This window comes from Arachis ipaensis, chromosome B6 (genome assembly GCF_059453495.1).
Source record: "Arachis ipaensis isolate K30076 ecotype BB chromosome B6, ASM5945349v1, whole genome shotgun sequence".
Classification (NCBI taxonomy): Eukaryota; Viridiplantae; Streptophyta; class Magnoliopsida; order Fabales; family Fabaceae; genus Arachis; species Arachis ipaensis.
The window spans coordinates 38,696,903-38,709,643 of NC_142441.1; the positions used below are offsets into that span (position 1 = coordinate 38,696,903).

General features: G+C 34.4%; 1 non-coding gene across 1 annotated transcript; it reads left to right on the top strand.

The window, feature by feature from the left end:
- The first annotated feature begins 1,867 nt into the window (after positions 1–1,867).
- On the top strand, positions 1,868–1,974 carry LOC148555204 (small nucleolar RNA R71). Its single transcript, XR_015887711.1, has one exon. It is a non-coding gene; the product is annotated as a small nucleolar RNA R71 (small nucleolar RNA).
- The last annotated feature ends 10,767 nt before the right edge of the window (positions 1,975–12,741 follow it).

Below are 12,741 nucleotides of genomic sequence, written 5' to 3' on the forward strand. Positions count from 1 at the left end.
GTCCTCTGAGAATGTCCCCACACTTGGGCCTTGTCTTGTGTGCTTCTCTTCAAATTCCTCCTGGTGAACTTCAGCCACGGTTTCATCTATAATGTCACACTTGAGGATAGAGTGATCCTCCGGAGGATGCTTCATAGCTCCATTCAGATTGAAGATCACTACTCGGCCATCTATTTCAAAAGAGTATGTTCCTGAAAAAGCATCTAATTTAAACTTTGAGGTCTTCAAGAATGGCCTTCCGAGTAGGATTGATGATGGCTTGTCTGAGTCATTTTGGGGCATTTCCAGGATATAAAAATCAGTGGGGAACGTGAGTCCCTTAATGCCCACTAACACATCTTCAGCAACTCTAACCACTGTAATAATGCTTTTATCTGCTAACACAAAACGAGCTGCCGACCTTTTTAAGGGAGGGAGCCTCAAAATATCATATATAGACAAAGACATTATACTTACACATGCTCCTAAATCACACATGCAATCAGAAATTATCACACCACCAATAGTATAATTAACTATACAAGGACCTGGGTCACTACATTTTTCAGGTAAACCTCCCATTAAAGCAGATATGGAACTTCCTAAAGGAATAGTTTCTAATTCATTAATTTTGTCTTTATGTATACATAAATCTTTTAGAAACTTTGCATACTTAGGTACCTGTTGAATAACATCAAATAGAGGAACAATTACCTCAACCTTTTTGAATATCTCTACCATTTTTGGATCAGGTTCCAGTTGCTTCCTGGGCTTCCTTGCAAGTTGTGGAAATGGAATATGAGTGGTGTCTTCTGCAGTGTCTGCGCCTTTTGATGCTTCTTCCTGTGGTTGCACTTCTTCTTCTTCAGCCGTATCCTGTATGTCCTCTTCCTCTTCAACATCTTCTATTTCCACTACCTCTTCAGCTGAGGCGTGTTCTGGTGGGTTTGGCTCCTCCTGGTTCCTCTCCTACAGTGTGGTTCCGAACCTCAGGGTGATGGCATTGATGCCACCCTTTGGATTGGGTAATGGTTGAGAGGGAATTCCACTGGAGCTCAAAGGTTGATTATTGGAGTTGTTCATTGATCCAATCTGGGAGACAAGAGCCTGCAAAGTAGCGGTCAGACCATTTAGAGTGGCATTAATGTTATTTTTCATGGTCTGCTATCTCTGATCAATTGATTGTAGTAAATCATCATTAGCAGAAGAAGGGGGATAGGTAATTGAAGAGGTCTGCTGTTGGGTATTCTGTCGTCCTTGGGATTGCCTCAGGTGAGGTGCTCTGTAAGGCTGATTCTAATTCTGCTGCCTGTTGTTGTTATTATTCTACCTCTGATTTCCTTGATTATCTCTGCCTCCTCTGTTGTTGTTGTCCCTCCAATTCTGGTTAGAATTGTCTTGCCATCCGTGGTTGTAATTGCCACTTTGATTGTACCCTTGGTTGGGGCGGTCATAGAAGTTATGAGTGGCTGCCACGGTGTTGTCTTCCTGCTGGAGCTGCGGACATTCGTCAGTATAATGGCTATAATCAGTACAGATTCCGCAAATTCTTTGTGGGACTAACTGTTGGTTTTGCTGTGCTGGAGAAGGTTGAGCTTGCTGAACTTGTTGTTGATTCAATTGCATTTGCTTCAGCAAGTTGGTCATTTTACAGATACTCTGAGTTAAAGCAGCAGTCTTTCTGCTAGAGGATACTTCTGCAACGGCTTTTGAACGGCCTTGTTTCTGCCTGTGATTCCTAGTAGATTCAGCTAAGTCACTGATCAATTGCCATGCCTCATCAGTGGTCTTGTACTTTTTCATAGACCCATTGCTAGCACTTTCCAATGTGGTCTTATCTTGGGGCCTCATGCCCTGTGTGACATAACCGAGTAACACTATCTTGTCAATCATATGGTGGGGGCAAGCTTCCAGAAGATTATTGAAGCGCTCCCAGTACTCATAGAGAATTTCAGAATCATTCTGAACAATCATGGAAATATCTTTCCTCAATTTATCAGTAACTTCAGCTGGAAAGAACTTTTCCAAGAATTCTCTTCTGAGTGTATCCCAGTTGGATACAGTTGCTGCGGGTTGAGTGTAGTACCACTCTCTTGCCTTTCCCTCAAGAGAAAACGGGAAGGCTTTCAGCAAAATTGAAGTTTCATCTGCACTATCACGCCTGACAGTAGAACAGGCTGCTTGAAAATCTTTCAGGTGCTTGATAGGCTCTTGAGCAGGTAAGCCATGAAACTTGGGCATCAAATTGAGCAGTGCGGTCTTTATTTCAAAATCTGTAGCTTCCGCTGGGTGATGCGCTTGAAATGGTTGCATTGTAAAATCAGGGGCTCCAGCCTCCTGGATAGTAACTCTCCTGGCTGCTGCCATGTTACCTGCACGTAAAACAACCAAATCAGTAGAACGGGAGCTGGTTTCTTTCTCAAGTGACATTTCAGATCTGCCCTCAGGGAGGACTAACCGACGCCGAGCTTGCCTTATTCGTGAAATAGTTCTTTCAATCTCAGGATCGAATACTAGCAAGCTTGGATCAGGAAGCGAACGCGTCATCCAACGAAAGAAACAAGCAGCTCATAGTAGTAAAATAAAATAAAATGCAAATAAATAAAATCCAATTAATAACTTTAGCACTCTATTGCAACTCCCCGGCAACGGCGCCAAAAATTGATGCGAGCGGAAATTGGCGAGTTAAGAATGATTATAAAATATGCGTTGCAAGTATAGTTCTCAACCAACCAGAAATCCGCTCATCAATTTATAAGGGTGTCACAGAAATTAAAATTAAAATACTGGGAGTATGAATCCCAGGTCGTCTCCCAACGAATTGCAGAAAAGTGTGCTATTTGATTAATCAGATGTTTTCAAAAAGGTTTGAGTTGAATGGCAGAAAATTAAATTAGAGAATTTATATAAATTTAAATAAAAGCCTTGACTGGGAGTTGATTAGCTGGAAGTCCTATTCTTGTCGGAGTACTCTCAAGATTAATTGACAATTGGGGGTTATTATGTTTAGTTGCCCCTTACTAAGTAAGGGAAAGTCAAACGAGTTGAAGTGCTGTATCTATCCACAAGTTCCAATCCGCTCTTGGGAGGATTGGTGTTAATGACTAGAGAGCAATCCAACAATAAACCCAATTACAATCTTTCTCTTGAGCATCCCAACTCAAAGGTTCCTTTCAATCAACTCCCCATCAAGTTAGGGAACTACTCGCTCATTGTAAATATAAAATTCACAGCATAAGAAAGGGAATTAAAGAAAGACATGATAAATAATAATCAAAAGATTAATTAAAAATAAAAGTGATTCTTGTATTAATAAATGCTAAAATAATCCAATAGTAAAAGCAAGTAAATTAAGGAACATGGAAGAGTAAGAGACAAGTAAAGAGAACGAACTAGAATGTCGAAGTCTTGATGAGGCAATAACTCTTCTCAATATCCCAATGTAAAAGCAATGAAAATAACAAATCCTAAAAACTATGAATGTGTAGAGAGAAAACCTAGAGGAAAGGAAAACTAGATCTAAAAACTAAAACTATATGGAATGAATGTTGTTGTTGATTTCTGCATGTTCTCTGGCTCTAGTCTGCTTTTCTGGGCCGAAAATTGGGTCAAAATAAGGCCCGAAATCGCCCCCAGCGATTCTGCAGATTATGTAAATCGCGCATGTCACGCGGTCGCGTCATCCATGCGGCCGTGTCATTCGGCTTTCTGCTTTACCACGCGGTCGCGTCATCCATGCGGCCGCGTCACTTGTGCTATTCCATGCCGCGCGGTCGCGTCATCCATGCGACCGCGTCACTGCGATTTCCTTTCTTTCGCGCGGTCGCGTGATCCATGCGGCCGCGTCGCTTCTCGCTGGTCATCTCCTCAATTTCTTGTGTTTCCTCCATTTTTGCAAGCTTCTTTTCCAATCTCTAACTCATTCATGCCCTATAAAGCCTGAAACACTTAACACACAGATTACGGCATCGAATGGAATAAAAGAGAAATAAAATACATAATTAAAAGTCCCTAGGAAGCAAGTTTTCAATCTTGCAATAACTTCAGGAAGGAATTATAAATGCATGCTTATTTAATGAATAAGTGGGTAAAGATCATGATAAAACCACACAATTAAACACAATATAAACCATAAAATAGTAGTTTATCACCCGTACGGATCGTCCACGCGTGCGCGTCGCTGCCAGCTTCTCCAAACTTCAATTTCTCGTGATCCTTCCACTTTTGCATGCTTTCTTTCCATCCTCCAAGCCATTCCTGTCCTATAAAACCTAAAAACACTTAACACACATATCACGATATCAAATGGTAATAAGAGAGGATTAAAAATTAGTAATTTACTCACTTACCCTCCCTTTCACTCCCTTTCACGCATGCAAGGCAGGAAGCTGCCAATCGCAACCTGCGACTTCCCTTTTACGCCAGCCAAACACAACCTGCGTTTTGGAAATCCCAGACTGGTCAAAGGTAGATCCTGTCTAAATGCAGGGAGCCAACGGACACGTTTCGATTTCTGGACTCCCTTCCCTGCCAATCGTAGCCTGCGTTTTGCAGCAGGTGGCAGTGTTTTGGTTTTCGTCCCAAGCAAAACGTTACCTGTGTTTTGCAGGTGACTGAGCAATGCAGGTCCATATTTATGGGCAATACACCATGCACCCATATTTATGATTATCACCATTATTTGATCCATTAATAAATTAATTTCTGACTTCTTGAACTTGGATATATCTCCGATGGATTTATTAATTAATCTCATGTTTTTATAAGGCAATATTCTCACTACAAGAAAATAGTATTTGTAACAAAAAATTTATATCAAATTTAAAATTATTATAAATTATATTTTTTTGTAATAATAATTAGTTATTGTTATATAATAAGAATATTTTGCAACAATAAAAAAATTTGTTACAAAATATTTTAATATTTTATAACTGCGTGATTTTTTATTTGTTATAAATTATATTGGCTTTGATATCGAATTGTTATTTTGTTGCAAAATGTTATAATATTTTATAACAATAGATTATATTGTTAAAAAATTTAAAATATTTTGTAACAAAAAATTAATTTATCACAAAATACAATATTTTTGTAACAAGTTATTTATATGTCACAAAATTCAAAATTTTTTTGTAACTAATAAAAAATTTTATTTCAAGATATTAAATATAAGTCCTTAAATTTTTAAAAATTAAAATAATGAGTTATATATGATTTATTATATTTATTTAGGATTTTATATTAAAAAATTATTTACTAAAAATATTTATGTCAAATTAATGATTCTTTGAGTTTAAAATTATTTTAGACTCATAAATTCTATAATAATTGAGAATTTTCTTATTTAAAATTTAAAATATTAGTAATTAGAAAATAATAAAAATTTGATTATTTAATTAAAAAAAAATTAGAATTTATAGTTTAATTTTATGAACTAAAAAAAATTAAATTATGTATAATTTTAAATTAAAATATTTATTTAAAATTAATTAGTAAGTTGATAATTAAATAATATTTTAAAAATAATTTTAATAAATTAAATTTAATTTTCAATTACTATTTTATTCTCTAGTTTTATGCAAATTTCGGTTACCCTTATTCCCTTAACTGATCCTAACCCTAATTTTACTAATTCACACATCCCCACCATCTCTCACTCAGCTAACACACAACACTCTTACTCAGGAAGAAAGAAGAAAACAGAGAAGAGAGAGTGAGTGAACGACGGTGAAGGAAGAAGAAGGGAGGAAGGAAGAAAAGGCACCGCTGCATCTGCACAGCTCCGGCGCCATCGCGTCTGGTCCATCGCATTGCCGTTGTCGCAAAGCATCTGTTCGGCCCTTGTTCGCGAAGCTTCCATCTCTATTTGCGACCTTCTGCCTCTGTTTTGCCGTGCATTCGCCTTCGTTTTGTCGTGCTTCTGCCGCTTCTCCAACCATCGTCTTTCAGCCTCCGCTCATACTCTTCTGTTCCGTCGTGTGTTTGAGCCTTTGATTATTTTAAGTTTTCTAAATTTTTGGTGTTTCTAATTGTTATTTCTTTAAGTTTTTTTTTTTGAATTTGTTCTCGGTTATAATTTTTTATCTAATTATTTGGTTTCACTTTTTTGGGCATGTTTCTACAGTTTAGTAAGTGAGATTCTTTTAATTTTGTTGTTTTATTATCTCTTTTAGTTTTATTCTGTTGCAGCATTGAAGCAGCTTGTGTCGCTCATCCTACTATTGTTGTGTTAATCAATTTTGCATTATTAAGAAGGTAAGTAGTGTTGTGGTTTTGAAATTTCAACATATAAAGTAGTATTGTCATTATGTCATTTTGGTTTAGGTAGTTAGGGTTTATGATTCGTTGATTTAGGATTTAAGCTTTATATTCATTGCTATCGGTGCTGTCGAATTGAATTAGATTTAAGCTTTATAGTATATTTGGATGACTGCATCTCTGTCTCTCTAGTCTCTTTGGCTCACTGCTGCTTTTCTCCTCCCTTTCGCTGCCAGTTCAGGTAAAGACCTCCCCTTTATCCTCTTCATGTCAATGTTCAATATCTTGTATTTGGACTATATTGTTTTTCTCTTTGTTTTGTTCTGAATATGCTTGTGATGTATTATTTATAATTCTGCTGAGATCCAATCTGTGATACTTATTTTGTATTGAATTTTTGTTCTGAGTTATTAAGTTATTAGTCTATATGATTGAATATTTTCTGCTACATTAAACTGAATTTATTTGTTGAATTTTTAGTTGAATGTTGCTTGTTCTGTATCTTGTTTTGAATTGATTGAAATGAATGATGAAATTTTTATTGTTGTTGAATTTTTGGTTGTTGTTGAATATTCATTCGATTAAAAAGAGAAAAAAGGAACTAAAAGAAAAAGAAAGGAAGTTAGTGTATTTGCTATTGGCCTGTTGCGGTTGTGATGAGACGATGATTTTATTGTTTACATGAATATTGATTTGGTGAATGGTGATGATTGAAATTAATCCCTTATATATTTTATTAATCATGAACTACAATGGAGAATTTTTGTTAATGCATTAAATTCAATTGTTGAAATTTTGGTCTTATACTCTGGCTATTCCTTATCTTGATGATGATGAGTTTGAAGAACTTCTCCCAAGATCTCTTCCTTCTGATGTTGATAAAGAAGATGGTAATGCAGAAACTTGTGAAACTCGTGAAGATTTTATGATTGATGAAGAATAGAGTGAATATTAAATAACTTGTTTAGACAAAGTTAATTAGTTGTTCATTATAGTAGTTTGGTTGTTTTATTTGTTACCTGAATTTATTTGAGTTGCGTATAAACTTGTGAATTATGAATTTGTGTTTTAATTTGAGTTGTGAATTTGTGTTATGAGTTGTAACTTTTGACGTGTTATGGTATATATTAGTTATAGTCCTATGGATAATTTGGTTTATTTAAAATTTATTTTATTATTTGTAAAATTAATTTTTACTATAAAAAAATTCATATAATTTTTATATTTTACGAGTTATGTTTACGTTCCATCTTACGATTCAACGAATTACGATTATGAACTAGCTTAGTGAGTCGAGGTAAAAACTACGAGTTCACTTCCTTAATCCTTGAATATATCAATTAACTAAAAAATAAAATAATTTGACAAACTATGAGTGTAATTTATATTTAAAAAATTGTTACAAAATAAATATTGTACTTTTGTAACTAAAAGAATAAAAAATGTTACAAAATTAAGTTATATTTTGTAACAAAATTTTGTGATAAGAAAAATTATATTGTTACGAAAAATATTTTAAAGGTAAAAAATTGTTACTACTTTTGTAACAAATTTTGGTTTTTGATTAAAAAAATTTGTTACAAAATATTACTTTGTACTGTAACAGTTTCATTTTTTGTTATAAAAACTTTTTGTAACGAGATATACTGCAATATTCCTTTTTTTTACAAATTTCTTTCGTTTCAAAATTCAGATTTTTTGTAACAAATTTTTTTGTTACAAATATTATTTTTTTTTGTAGTATCTCTTAACACCATTTTGGAAATAAGAAAAGGTTGGTAACCTACGAAGTATGGACGCTTTGCTGAGTTACTTTGTCTGTGTGTCAGATACATTTTAACCATGATACTCATGGGTACTCGTTTGATACGCGTGTCTGTCGTGTCTAACTATGTCTTAATAAAAAATAAAAAATTTTTTTTCCAATACACTTGGACACACCTAAATACCATCACGTATCAGCGTGTCCAACCTTATTCTTAATATGTATTATTGAAATAAGTTTAAAAATAGTATATATTATTATTTATTAAAATAAAAAATATTTTAAATACTTTATATAATTAAAATAGTATATATATATATATATATATATATATATATATATATATATATATATATATATATATATATATATATATATATATATATACGTGTCCCTGTGTCTTATAAGATTTTAAAATTTGTGTGTTAGTGTGTCCTGTATTCTTGAATTTTTTTAAATAAATATAAAATATTTTATTTATCAAAATATATAATTTGTAACATTTTATGAAAATCCATCCTATCTTTTATCTCGTTTATAGTGTAAATGAGATATGTGCATTCTTATTTTGTTTACATTGAAAATGAGATAAGAATGAAGGCGGCCTATATATAGAAGTCGTTTACAACATCTTTTGGAGTGACATTTCATCCATTTCTTCAACTTTTCTTCTACTTCTACTCTTTTCTAATCATATTATCGAATTACTCGGAGATGGCATGCGCAGATGCACATGATCTAGACATCAACTGCCTGAACGCGACATGACACATCGCTGGGGTAGCTGACTTCGAGGTTAGTGTTGTTATTTTCATGTTTGTGTTAAAGCATATATGTATAGCCAAGCTTAAGGTACTTTTATATAACTAGTATATAATATATGTTAGGTGGTTGAATGTATTGTTAACAACGGTTAACTGATAGGGTATTGATAAACCCCGATTGCGTGGGTTATCTTGTGCTTATTTTGGGGGATTTTATCACCTTTTCCCACATTTATTCAATGAAATAGCATGATTTTGTAATTCTCCCTTAATTTGTGCTTAAATGTGAATACATGCTTTTTAGGCAAAAAAATTGGTGATTTTAATTCACTTTAATTCCATTCGATGCCTTGATGTGTTTGTTGAGTAATTTCAGGTTCATAAGACAAGTATCGGATGAAAGAAATGAGGAGAAAAGCATGCAAAGTGGGAGAACTCATGAAGAAATGAAGGAACCGTAAAGCTGTCAAGTCCGACCTCTTCGCACTCAATCGACCATAACTTGAGCTATAGAGGTTCAAATGAGGCAGTTTCAGTTGTGTTGAAAAGCTAACATCCGGGGCTTCGAAATGATATAAATTTTGCTATATGTTGCTTCGCGTTCAGGGGCGCGCACGCACACTTTGCATGCGCGCACCGATGCTGTCCGTGGCCCACTTTAATGAAATCGCCCCCAGCGATTTTGCAGCTCACTTTGGGCCCAACCTAACTCATTTCTAATGCTATTCAAGCCAAGGATTGAAGGAGAGTCAACACACTTAGTCATAGTCTAGTTTCATTATGCTTTAGCTTAGTTTCTAGAGAGAGAAGCTCTCACTTCTCTCTAGAATTAGGATTAGGATTAGGTTTAGTTCTTAGATCTAAGTTTTAATTCATGTTTTCTTCTACTCCTTCTTCTTAATTCCTTGTTATTACATTATAATTCTTCCATTGTTGTTATTACTTTCTTCTACTTTGTTTGTAGATCTACTTTTGCTCATCCTAATTTCTTTTAGTGTAATTTGAAGTAATTCATTTAGATCTTGTTTCCTTTGATTGTTGTTATTGATTTCTTACATTCAATTGTTGTTAGCTTTTACTCTTGTCACAAATTTACTATGCCTTGCTTTTATGCCTACCAAGTATAGTTAGATCTCTTTTTAATTCTTGCATTTTGTGATGTTTACTTTTCTTGCACTCTAGGTGTTTGTTAAAATGCTTCCTCTAGTTTTTGAGTAGTTTTCTTTGCTCTTGGCCTAGGCTAAGGGAATTGAGTGACCTTGAGTCATTGGGTCTCATTGAATTGGTGATTTGAGAACCCTGTGTGATCAATTTGAAGCTCATTGACGCTAACCCACTACTAAGCTAATTAGTAGATAGGTTAGGACTTTGGGTGGATGTGATCAAGCCTATTTGACGTACTTCAAGCCTAGGAGTAGATATTACGTACTTAAGCCTTTGGAAGTAGACTTAATGGGTTGGCCTCTCATAATTATCAATATTTGGTATGTAGACAAGGATGGTGATCTCAATTACCTATGTTTAGCCAAGAGTTCTTACTATTTCTTTTATTAGTTCTTGTTGTTTTACTTTCTTGTCATTTATATTTTCTTGTCAAATATCAAATCAACCCCCCCTTTGCATTTTCATAGCCAATAATTAAACACTTCATTGCAACTCTTCGTGAGACGACCCGGAGTCCAAATACTCCGGTTATAAATTCATTTGGGGTTTGTTAATTGTGACAAAACCAAATTTTTGATGTGGGAATTGTTTATTGGTTTGGAACTATGCTTACAACGAAGTTATTCCTTCTATAAGAAGAAATTCTAGACCATCAAGCAAAACTCGTTCATCAGGTGTGATTTTAGGTATTAGTGAAATTAATTTGTTAAGTAAATGTTTATTTAATTTTATTTTTATTTAAATTAAGTTATTAAATACATGTTTATTAATTTAGTTATTAATTATTTAAGTAAAAATTTTTATTTAAATTTATTTATTAAGTAGATATTTATTGATTTAGTTATTAATTATTTAAGTAAATACTATTATTTAAATTAATTTATTAAGTAAATATTTCTATTTATTTGTTAAATTAATTTGGTATGTAAATATTTATTAGTAGATTTTTTTTAATTTTGATACTTTAGTTGCTTTATAGATTTCTTATTCAGATTTTTTCTTTTTTATCAGAGGCCTCGTCTACTTCTCCCGGGGCAAGTGAGTCACACATTGACATCACTGAACGTTATTGTCCCCTACTTGAGGGGGTTGGCTTCGGCGACATGGTGCCACTCAGGGACTTCGTATTTGATAACTTCCTGATCATGGCATTCGTGGAGCACTGGCGTTTGGAGATCCACACTTTTCACCTGCCATGGGGTGAGTGCACCATCACCCTGTAGGACGTTGCGTACCACCTCGAACTATGTAATGGGGGAAAAATGCCAGTAAAGAATTTCACAAAGATGTCGCGCTGTAAGTATAGTTCTAAACCGACAATTAAACCTCAATCAACGTTTAGATTGTTTGTCACAAATACAAACCCAATAAAATTAACCGAAGTATTCAAACCTCGGGTCGTCTCTTAAGGAATTTCAGGAAAGTGTAGTATATTATTGGTTATGGAAAATGATATTTTTGAATTTTTTGAAATAAGGAAAAAGAAAGTAAAATGGTGAGAAAATAAACTAATAACTAAGAAAGCTCTTAGCAAGGGAAGAGAATTAGAAGTCCTATCCTCATTATCATCGTCAATTGTGATGGTAAATGTGAATTGCCTTCACTTAGTGAACTTCTAACCAATGGAGGAAGGTCAAGTGCATACAATCAACTTGAGTTCACAAGTCCTAGTCAACTCATAGTGAGAGACTAGCTTTGGTGAAGTTCAAGCTAACTGGCAATCTTCAATCACCAGTCAACAAAAGACTTTTGATAACTCAAGAGTCTCTAAATAATAATTCCAAGTCAAGAACATAAAAATATAAATTAAAATCCACTCAAGTATTTTATCAAACACTTGGAAGGCACAAAATAAAAGCATGGTAAAATTGCAACAATAGTAAAATCTAACAACTATCAATTGAAAGAAATTAACAATGACAACTGAAGAAAGCAATAACAACATGAACATATAAATTGCATTAACAAAGATCCAAAGTATCAAGTGTGCATAAACATGAGGATAACAAAGTGAAGGAAATAACAAGTAGAATTGAAGAACAAAGGTGCTAGAACAATAAATTGCAAGGAATTGTAAATAAAAACAGAAATTAAATCTAACTCTAAGAAGAAATTGGAGTAGAAACCCTAAAACTTAGAGAGAGGAGAGAGCCTCTCTCTCTAGAATTCTACATATAAAACCTAAAGTGTGAATGAATGAGAAGTGAATGATCCCCCCTTCCTGCTCCACTCTGCAGCCTCTAATCTATATTTTCGGGCCTAAAACTGGTCAAAAGCAGCCCAGAAATCGCCCCCAGTAAATTCTGTTAATTGCAGCACGTGACGCTCGTCATGCGTACGCGTCAGCTACGCGTACGCATCGCTAAACGAATTTCTGATCTCACGTACGCGTCGTCCACACGTATGCGTTGCTTGCTTGCTGCACTGGTCACGCGTATGCATAATCCAAGCGTGCGCGTCGAGGCCAGCTTCCCAAAACTTCAATTTCTTATGTTCCTTCCACTTTTGGATGCTTCATTTTTATCCTCTAAGCCATTCTTACCCTATAAAACCTGAAAACACTTAACACATATATCACGGCATCAAATGGTAATAAGAGATGATTAAAATTAGCAATTTTAAGGCCAAAGAAGCATGTTTTCAATCATAGTTCTCCCCCAACACATTGATGAGTGAAAATTAGATTTCCACACAAACTCACCGGCAAGTGTACTGGGTTGCATCAAGTAGTAATAACTCACAAGAGTGAGGTCGATCCCACAGAGATTGATGGATTGAGCAACTTTAGTGAGTGATCAATCTAGTCAG